The sequence below is a fragment of the Lepus europaeus genome, chromosome X (genome assembly GCF_033115175.1).
Source record: "Lepus europaeus isolate LE1 chromosome X, mLepTim1.pri, whole genome shotgun sequence".
NCBI lineage: Eukaryota > Metazoa > Chordata > Mammalia > Lagomorpha > Leporidae > Lepus > Lepus europaeus.
In genome coordinates this window covers 88,327,816-88,339,110 of record NC_084850.1, presented here as the reverse complement: position 1 = coordinate 88,339,110, position 11,295 = coordinate 88,327,816, and positions in this window count along the sequence as shown.

Here is an 11,295-nt window from a genome sequence, read left to right as displayed (position 1 = left end):
GAAGAAGAACAGCCAGGACTAGAAGTGGCTTCACCCGCTATGCCACAGCACTGGCCCAGATATACTTTTTCACTCAAATGCTTATTCAGTACTAGAGTATGATTCTGAGACCAGTACCTAAGTTTTGCTAAAGAAAATGATGTCATCAGTTAGTGATTTGTGTACAGCCAGAAGACGGTCTGCTGTAATCCTTATTACGCTATTACCATTCCAGATTTTGAAATGTAGCTCTCCATCAGTTGACCCAAAATTTAGAATTCTATCATCAGTTAATAACTCTGGGAAGAACCAAGGGGATAGCCTGAGACTTATTAATGAGCCCCACAGCAAGAAATGATTGAAAGCTGGCTGGAAACTGATAGTAATGACACATAGGATAACATTTCTGAAATTTTGGAGAATGGAAATGGACTTTCCAGCTGTAGTCTCTATTCGGTGCTTTTCTATACCACTTGGGATCCCCACACTCTTTAGCAACCACCACACAGGTGATAGAGCTGGAGCTGACTGTCATTTTGGTCCTTTAAATCGTGTACTCTTAGACAAGTTACTTGAAACCTGTGGGGTTCAAGGACTGAAAGACTGTAAAAAAGCATTTATTGATAACTCAGGTTCTGTAGAAGAGATAGGATGACTTCCCTCTCACTCTCTCTGAACCTCCCCTCCTGTCCTTCCCTCCTTCACCCCTTTCTGACCTCCTTCCCCTTACCCCCAGGTGTCTTCCCCAACCTCCTGCCAAAATCGCCAGATGTATCCCCCCCGTGCCTTCATAGTGTTTCTTCAGCCCACCTTCACCACCCTGGGTCCTTTTGGAGCACTTAGTACATAAAGATTCCAAATAATTAATCGTTAACAAAGAAGCCATATCCCCGTTGAAGCTGGCGTATATGAGCAGCAATTGTGTTTTCCAGTGGAAATCTTTGGAGTAAGATCATGAACATTATCTAGGGGAGCACAGACAACACAAAACGGGCTACCTTCTGGGCTTTCTCCCCCTCCATACCCTCTGTGTACAACCTGAGATAACTTCCACCATGCTAAGCTTCCCCCAGCATCTTCTATACTTACAAACATGCATACCCACACACTGATGCACACACATGCACATTCAGACAACGCATCCCCAGACTTAGAGTGTGTTAGTGCAGGCTCCCTGGCCTTGTTTAAAGCAGAAGCTCTTGGTGACAGAGAAAATGCCCTATCCACAACAAGGCCTGGCTTTGAAGATGTGATTAACGAAAATGTTTAGACTGGCAGAATGAATGAGCTGGAAGACCCATTAAGAGTCAGCTCATTGAAGCCTCTGCTCCCTATTTTATTACATTCTGTGTTACAAATATGGAAACTGGGATAAGGAGAGGGGACAGCTATGCACTGACTTAGGGGACAGAGCCAGAGTTTAATTCTAATCCTTTGTACTGTCCAACAAAGGCTCTTTCAAACCTTGTAAATTTGGGCCTTGATTCTGACGCTTTCTAGCCGTGGTAGCTCAGGCATCTCTCTATGCTCCAGTTTCTTCATATGTAAAGTGGGGATAAAAATAATGCCTAACGCTTTGGAGATCTATGGGGATTAACCAGGTTCATCCATTTTAAGTACTTAGAATACGCCATGCCCATATAAAATATTTAATAAATATTGGCTATTATTTTGTAATATTATATTACTTCTAGTACACATATGCGGGATCTTCAAAAAGTTCATAATTCCATTTTTTCATAAATAATTTTCTCTTTATTATGTTTTTAAAATTTTTTGTTTGGCATGTAATACTCATACAATTTTATGGAGTACAATGTAATTTTTCAACAGATGCATACACATATAATATGAATACAATGACTCATTAAATGAAACTACCTAACTCAGTATGCTGTGATCACAGTTGAGGAAAGATCTCTTTGGGGCAATTGGGAGACAAAAGGTCAAAAGTTGAGAAGTATCTCTACTCAACAGTTCCTTCCCTTCTGAAAACCCTGCTTCTCACATTCCTCTTCAATCATTTCTGCCTACCTACTCCCAGTAAAAGGGCCCAGAGTATTGTAGGTGTCTTCCATGTAGTTCCAAAACTAACTTGCTTTGTGTTACTAAAGAAAGCAGAGCTAAGTTTCATGAGTGATGGGTGTAGTGGAGGCAATTCACTTATTTTTTAAATTTAACTATCTGGAGGAAAATGGAGAGAAAGATTCAGAGAGAGAGAGACAGACAGACAGACAGAAACTTCTCTCATTTGCTGGCTCACTCCCCAAATGTCCCCAACAGCCAGGACTGGACCAAGTCAAAGCCACGAGCCTAGAACTCATCCTAGGTCTCCTATGCCAGTGGCAGGAATCCAATTACTTGAGCCGTAACTACTGCTTCCTGGAGTGCATATTAGCAGGAAGCCAGGATCTGGAGTGGAGCAAAGACTCACACCCAGGCTCTCCAATACGAGATGTGGGTGACTCAAGTAGGTTCTTAACTGCTGAACCAAATGGCTGCCCCGGGGGTCAATTTATATTTTGCTTAAGAAAGAATTTTCTAGTAATTTGGGTTGTCAGTTTAGCACTAAACTGGTTAGCCTATCTTTTAAAGTGGTAAGAGTTCCACACTGATGATATGGGAATAGGAACTGGATTACTTTTAGCAGGGATGTTGGAAAGAGGATATCTGTGACTTCCAGCTCTGAGATTAAATTATTTAATGATTTTTTTAGATCACAAAGTCTTTAGCAGATCTCATTGTATACATTAGTATTTCTCAAAGTGGTTCCCACATTGGTTGTATTAGTATCGTGTGAAGAACCTAGTAAGCATGATGCTCCTGGCCACCACTGGAGAATGGGATCCTGTAAACTCTTGCCAGTCCAACCACTGACTCCTTTCCTTCCTTTCAATATTTCCATAGTTCAGCAACACCTGGTAATCTGTTTCAATGCTTCTTTCAACTTTTTCAGCTACTTATTAGTTGGTCTTGTGTCCTCAGGAAAGTTATTTAATTTCTCTGAGCTAAAGGAGCCTGGCATGCAATAGGTGCGCACTAGATCACAATTCTTTCAGGCCTTGCTTCTTTAGTGCTATTTCATTCATCACCCTTGGTTTCAATCTCTCTCTCCTCCTTTGTTGTGATCTCCAGACTCCCCACTGCCCTCACTACTGCTTGAGTGCATACTCATACACTCCGAAAACAAAACAAAAAGAAAAGAAAGAAAAATAGAAAACATCTGCTTTGTTTCAGTATTCTTTGAATACTTAGGAAGTGACAAGCCCTCTGACAGTCATTGTGGCTACTGAGATGAACATCACATGTCCCCTACCCTCAAAGGAATCAGTTTCTGCCAGGGAAGACATTCACATATACAACCTGCTCACCCCAAACCCAGAGTGCTAACAGGGATGCGAGAAGGAGAATCAAAGAAGGCAATAAGAATGTGCAAGTCATAGTTGTAGCAAGTATAGCAGTGTAAAGAATGGTGGAGAAAGAGTATGGAATGGTGAGTTGAAAATGCCCTGCTGTGCAGATGGCAAATATTGGCAGGGAAGGAAGCTTGGAAGGTGCCTTGAGTGTGAAGTGCCTATGGGTTCTCCAAGTAGACTACTACCTGCTAGATGGATTGGTAATCAGCTAATACCTGCCTGGAATTCAGGAAAGAAGTATGGTTAGCGAATTAGGATGAGAACAAATCAACATATAAGGCAGACTTGAAGTCTTGAAGTAGAGGAATCCAAAGAGTTAACTGGGCATGGAGGACCCAGTTCTCAGAGACTCCTTCTTTTGGACTCAAAACAGTTTGGACTCAACTCAGAAAAGCTTCTTAGTACTTCACTCAAAAGGAGCCCTCAGGATCTCATCAATACTGGAATCACCAATACAGTGTGAATTTTCAAAAAGACACCCTCTTTGGGTATAACAAGTACACAAACTGGGTGGATGAAATACTATAGCAGTCATTTGACAAGCAGGACAATCTGCCTTTCAGTGCTGTCTGCTCTCAGCTGAGTATACTTGCTGTGTATGGCACAAATAGTGCAAGCCTACATTGCGGCCTTGATTATCATCACCAGAAGGGAAAGTGCAGGCAGAGTAAGTCATCAGGTGTTAGTCCTACTTTCCTTGAGCAAAAGCTTCCAAAGTAATCATATAAGGAGCAGGGCCTCAGGTAATCCGCCTTGGCTGGAAAAACAATGGAAGATTTTTACAGATCTCCATGGTTCTTATCCAAAGGTCATAAGATTTGGCATTGGAAGAACTTCACTGGGGAGCAGTTTCTATGAGGTAACTTTAGATCAGTTAAACAAAGACTATTGTTTAGAGGCCTTGCTCAAGAGCTACCCACCAGGACCAGCACTGTGGCATAGCTCAACCTGATGTGGCTCCTTCCCACAAGTGGGAGTGAGGCTCTCTAGTACTTCCTAAATGTGCCTAATTCCCTCGGCATGGACGCCATTTTGAAAATGAGAAGGGGCTCTTCCAATCTCAGGTGAGGAAAAGGCATCAGCTTTGCTCCAAGTTCTATAAGCAAGGGGGTTGTCACCATCTTTTCTGCAAGTTAGGGAGTACCAGGGATTCTGATTAGAAAGCATAATGAAGACAATCTGGTGCATTAATCTGAGGGGAGTGAGAGGCAGCCTGCCTGTTGCTGCAATTCATAATCCTCTCAAGTATTGATTCACTCACTGACAATTATTTCCAATGCTTGTCCCCCATCCCAGGTGTTATGGGGCCAGTATTATGAAGACAGGGCCTTTCCATCACCAAGCCTGAAACTCTCCCCCATAAGTTCCCAAGACAGAACCCCTGAGGAGAATAGGACTAATCAAAGCCCAGATGGCTAACTTGTAATGTAGCTCCAATGAGAGAGAATGACAAACCAATAACCTCTCATTTCTGTTAGGTATTGAATGGCCTTACTTGTTCCTCATAATAGAATTCCAAGTAGAGAAGGTAAACAATGGCTGGGTTAAAAATAATGAGACATTTATATAAGGGATTTTTTTTTAAAATATGAGAGCCAGTGAGACATATGGAGAGAGGACTCCCAATTGCTGGCTCACTCGCCCAAATGTCTGCAACAGCTGCAAGCTGAGGCTGAAGCCAGGAGCCAGGAACTCAATACAGGACTCCCATGTGGGTTTCAGGGATCCAGTCATTTAAGCCATCACTGTGGCCTCTGAGCATCTGTGTTATTGGGAAGCTGGAGTCAGGAGCTGGAGCTGGATATCAAAGTGAGGCATTCTGCCATAGGAGTGGGTGTCCTAACCAATGCTAAATGTCCACCCTATATAAGGGAATCTGAATATGCTATGCACTGGGAAAGCAGTAGAAGATGGCCCAAGTCCTTGAACCTTCGCACCCGAGTGGGAGAACTGGAAGAAGCTCCTGGCTCCTGGCTTCAGATCGGCTCAGCTCTGGCTGTTGCGACTATCTGGGGAGTGAACCAGCAGATGGAAGACTCTCTCTCTCTCTCTCTCTCTCTCTCTCTCTCTCTCTCTCTCTCTGCCTCTCTGTAATTCTGCCTTTCAAATAAAATAAATAAATCTTTTAAAAAAAGAGTTACACAGAATTCTCACGTGAAACTTTGCAAGCAAGAAGAGAGTGGAGAGGCTAATTTAAAGTGTTGAAACAAACAAAAATATCGTTAACCTTGATCTTCATATCCAACAAAGGTATCCTTTACAAATAAGGGAGAGATAAAAGTTTTTTTCAGAAAAACAATAACTAAAAGAATTTTTGTCATCAGAACTTCTCTGCAAGAAATGTTGAAATACTTATTCAAAGAACAGTAAAATGATACAGTTTACAGACTTGAATGTACATAAATAAAGGAAGAGCACTGAGAAGGAAAAAGTGAAAGTAAAATAAAATATTTTTCTTATGCATAATTTATCTTGCTTAAAGTGATACTAGTGGGCCGGCATTGTGGAGTAGCAAGTTAAGCTGCCGCCTGTGACCCCAGCACCCTATATGGGAGCAAGTTTGAGTCCCAGCTGCTCCACTTCCCATCCAGGTCCCTGCTAATGGCCTAGGAAAGCAGTGGAAGATTGCCCACATACTTGGATCCCTGCACCCACATGGGAGATCCAGATGAAGCTCCTGGCTCCTGGCTTCATATTGACCCAGCTCCAGCCATTGTGGCCATTTGGAGAGTGGACCAGTGGATGGAGACCTCTATGTGTGTGTGTGTCTGTCTCTCTCTCTCTCCCTCTGTAACTCTGCCTTTCAAATAAATAAATAAATCTTTAAAAAATAAAGTGATATTAGTGACATTGTATTACCTAATTATAGCATACAGGTAAGGGAAATGAATGACAGAAATATAATAAAGGTTAGGAGGAAGGAATCAGGAATTTTCTAAAGTACCTGCAATGAGACATGAAAGTGGATGTAGGTAAGTTGGCCATAGGTTATATTGCAAACGTTAACACGATGACAATACTTCTATTTTTTTTCAAATTTTATTTATTTGAAATACAGAGTTACAGAAAGAGAGAGAGAGAAGGAAAGACAGAGAGAGAGAGAGAGAGACCTTCCATCTGCTGGCTCACTCATCAAGTGGCCACAATGGATGGAGCTGGCCAGGACAAAGCCAGGAGCCAGGAGCTTCATCTGGGTCTCCCAGATGGGTGCAGGAACCCAAGCACTTGAGCCATATTTTGCTGCTTTCCCAGCACATTAACAAGGAGCTGGAAGGGAAGTGGAGCAGCCGGGACATGAATTGGCACCCATATGGAGTGTCAGCGTTGCAGGCAGAGGTTTATCCTGCTACACCATAATGCCAACCCCCCACAATATTTTTAAAGATGTATAATCTATGTGTTAAGAGAGAAGAGGAAAAGAAACAATATAAAATGTTCAATGAAATTCAGAAAAGTCAGAAAAATAAGGGGAAATGCAAAACAGAGCAACTATAACAAATAGAAAACAATTAAATATTAATTCAAATATACCAATAATGACTTCAACCATGAATGTTTCAAATACACAAATTAAAAGAGATGGTCAAAATGTATTAAAAGAAAAATTCAACTAAATGGGTTGAGTCTGTAAAAACCCATTTTAAAGACTCAAATAAATTTAAATAAGTGGAGTAAACTTTAAAAACAATTGAGAAAGATATATGTGAATATAATGATAACACACCTTCACATAGCAAGAATTCAATGAGTGGAAGTTATGGTTGTTGTTGCTTACAGATTTTGAAGCCTTAGAGGATAGGGGCCAAGTCAGCTTCATCTCTGCCACCCCAGTACTTGTCACAGAGCAAATGAGGAGGAAAGGACGTCAAGACAATTCACCTAAAAAACATTAATTGCCTACTCTGTACTAGGCCTTGTTTGAGGGAGAAAGAAATGATTTACATCCAGATTATGTCCTTAAATAGCTCACAGTCAAATGGAAATAGACTTTCACTAGTACCACAAATAATTATCTGCAAACAATAATGGCATGTGCAGTATGACAAGCAAGTGTTTCACATTTTGACACTTCTGAAATTTGGTGGCATCTTGAGACCAATAGTATCTTGCTAGTGTGTTGTAGTATAATCGATAGTATGTTTATTTCTTAGTCTTCCATGTAATGATGGTGTGATTTCAATCAATTGCTTCTTAGCTTTGGTGAAATGTGGAAATAAATTATGTTAAAGACCGTCAACAACCTTGAGCCATGGGTTTTATTGATGAAAAGACTAAAATTTAGAAAGGTTAAGTAATTTGTTCAAGATCATCACAGAGCTGGTAAACAACATATTCATGTGACTCTGAAACTCATGCTTTCCCTTTCACCATAACTCCAAAAGAGTTTTGGAAGAACTCAATACCAGCCTGAGAATTGAAATGAGTGAAGGAATGAGTAAGTGACAGTGAAACCAACTTTGAAGAGTGATGACATTTTGTTATTCAATAGATGTGAGCATAACACATAATTTTAAATTTTTAAGTGACCACATTTTTAAGCTTTTTTAGACAAATCAGATGAATTTTAGCAAGAATGTTTGCTTTATCTACTGCATCACAAAAGTCATTTCAACATGTAGTCATTTTTTTTTTTTGACAGGCAGAGTTAGACAGTGAGAGAGAGACAGAGAGAAAGGTCTTCCTTCTGTTGGTTCACTCCCCAAATGGCCGCTAGGGCCGCAGCTACGCCGATCTGAAGCCAGGAGCCAGGGGCTTCCTCCTGGTCTCCCAGGTGGGTGCAAGAGCCCAAGCACTTGGGCCATCCTCCACTGCCCTCCCGGGCCACAGAAGAGAGCTGGACTGGAAGAGGAGCAACTGGAACTAGAACCCGGTGCCCATATGGGATGCCGGCGCCACAGATGGAGGATTAACCAAGTGAGCCATGGCGCCAGCCCCAACATATAGTCATTTTTAAATATATTAGTAAGATGATTTGTATTGCTTGTTTCATGCTAAAAGTTTAAAATTCAGTATGTATTTTACATTTCCATAAATCTCATTTTGCAATATCTACATCTCAAGCACTCACTAGCCACATACAAAAGTGGCTATCCCATTGGACAAGTGCACCAAGAAGGTCTTATTAGCTCCCTTTCTGGTTCACAGATGCCAGCAAGCCTGTTTTTAGTGATGTTTTTATTTGGCAGTTAAAACTACTCCCTCCTCTCTATCCTCGCAGTGCTTTAGTAGGCTCATACCTCAGTGTTAAGGAATTTTCTTTTTAAACTTCTATTTGTTAACTTGGTGTTATGAAAATTTTCTACTGTATACAAAAGTAGAGAATACAGAATAATAACTCTCATGTACCTATCAGTCTATGGCCCATCTTACTTCATTTATCCACACTCCATGCATTTCCCTCTAGGGATATTTTAAAGCAAATCCTAGACACCCGTTATTTAATGCGTAAATATTTCAGAATTTTTTAAAAGATTTATTTATTTATTTGAAAGGAAGAGTTATACAAAGAAGGAGAGGCAGGGAGAGAGAGAGAGAGAGAGAGAGAGAGAGAGAGAGAGAGAGAGAGGGCTTCCATCCAATAGTTCACTCCCCAAATGGCTGCAATGGCCAGGGCTACACCGATCTGAAGCCAGGAGCCAGGAGCTTCTTCTGGGTCTCCCACATGGGTGCAGGGGCCCAAGGGCTTGGGCCATCTTCTACTGCTTTCCCAGGCCATAGCAGAGACCTGGATCGGAAGAGGAGCAGCCAGGACTAGAACCAGCGCCCATATGGGATGCCTGCACTTCAGGCCAGGGTGTTAACCCACTGCGCCACAGCGCCGGCCCAAAGATTATATTTTAAAGCTAACCTTAATTTTGTTTTACTATAAATCCAATGTTCAATGTCTTTATTAGAGTCTTTCTTGGATTGTGACTCACCCACTTTACTACTCAGTGCAAAGCCCTGGCAAGCAGGATCAGAGATGAAAAAGATGTGGTGATCTTAACTAGTCACTTTGCGTCTCTGAAGCTTTAGTTTTTCATCTAGAAAATGGAGATAAAATCCATGGTGGATTTTTGGTGATTATTCTGTGAGATAATCCCAAGTACAGCTCTAAGCACAGTACCTGGCATACAGTAGAAGCTTAATAAGAAGGCTCATGGATCTCAAGGCGGCCAAAGGGAATTCTCACAAATATGGACTAGATCAGGTTGATAACCTTCGTTGCTCTAGGAATTATGTTTTTATTAGCGAAGCTTATCATTTCTTTAGCTTCTTTCACAGTCATATTCATTTTTGAGCCAAGGAGCTCATTGTCAATTAAAGTTTCTATGTCATTATCATAATTGCTGCTATTATAAGCCCTGATTTTACATCTTGTTTTTGAACTTGTACCTTTATCCTCTATTAAATCTGCCCTCTATGTTCAGGCTCTCATTGCCTCATACTGGGATGATTGTAGTAGTCTCCTAATAGGTCTCCTAGCCACCATTCCAGTCCCACTCCATTCTGCTGGCTTAGAGGTTTCCAGAATATGAGAAAAAGGCCAAGTCTTCTCCAGATTCCTGCAGGAATAACAGTGTAATGACTAAGATGTGAGCTTGTCCCTGTCTACCCCAGAAATTTTATGAACATAGAACAGAGTCTCCTAACTAGTTTTCCTGCTTCCCCTTCTACGCATCTTCTTCTAGTGACCAGAGTGATCTTGGTAACACAGAGATCCACAAGGCACTCCCCTTCTAAGCCCCTTCAAAGGCTTCTTATCCTATGGAACAAAGTCCAACTTTTTAAAATTGTTTTAAGATTTATTTACTTATTTGAAAGTCAGAGTTACACAGAGAGAGGGAGAGGCAGAGAGAGAGAGAGGGAGAGGGAGAGAGGGAGAGAGGGAGGGAGGGAGGGAGGGAGAGAGGGAGAGAGAGAGAGAGAGAGAGAGAGAGAGAGAGAGAGATCTTCCATCAGCTAGTTCACTCCCCAAATGGCCACAATGACCAGAGCTGAGCCCATCTGAAGCCAGGAGCCAGGAGCTTCTTCCCGGCCTCCCACATGGGTGCAGGGGCTCAAGGACTTGTGCCATCTTTCACTGCTTTCCCAGGCCATAGTAGACAACTGGATAGGAAGTGAAGCAGCCAGGACTCAAACCGGCACTGCTATGGGATGCCTGCACTGCAGGTGGTGACTTTATCTGCTACACCACAGAGCCGGCCCCAAAGTCTAACTTTTGAACACAACATTCAAGTCCCATCTCATTCACAGTAAAACCAAAGTCCTCACTGTGGCCTACGTGATCCCACATGCTCTATCTCTAGTACCACCCCATTACCCTAACCTCTCTGTGTGTCCTACTAGTTATCCTCACTCAGTCTCAGGCATACCAGTCTCCCTACTTAATTCTTGAACACATGTATGTGACCGCTATGAGATCCTTGTGCTTTTCCCTTCCTCTGCCTAAAACTCTACCCCAGATGCTCACATGGCTTATTCCCTAACTTTTGCCAGTCCTTTATTCAATTGTCATCTCAGTTTTAAACCCTTTAAAATTAAAACTCCCAGCCTGTTGCATCTTCTGCAAGAGCATTTGACATATACTAATTTTAGACTTAGTATCTGTCTGTCTCTACTAGAACATGAGCCACATGAAGGGAGGGATTTGTGTTTGTTGCTGTGGTCATATTTCTGACATTCCCTTCACCTTCTTGCCTAGGTATACTCATCCCTAATCTCAATACAGTGCTCCCACAGTGCAGTCCATTTGTCCATGTGGTAGTAATTATCACAACGGACAATAATTTTCTATCTCCTTGTCTGTCTTCCTCACAATTTCTACAGATGCCTTCAAAGTTTTCATGGAATCAGTGTTCATTGCATAATTGACTTTTACACATGGGTTTTGGAACTGAAGTGCATGACTTATGGCTTG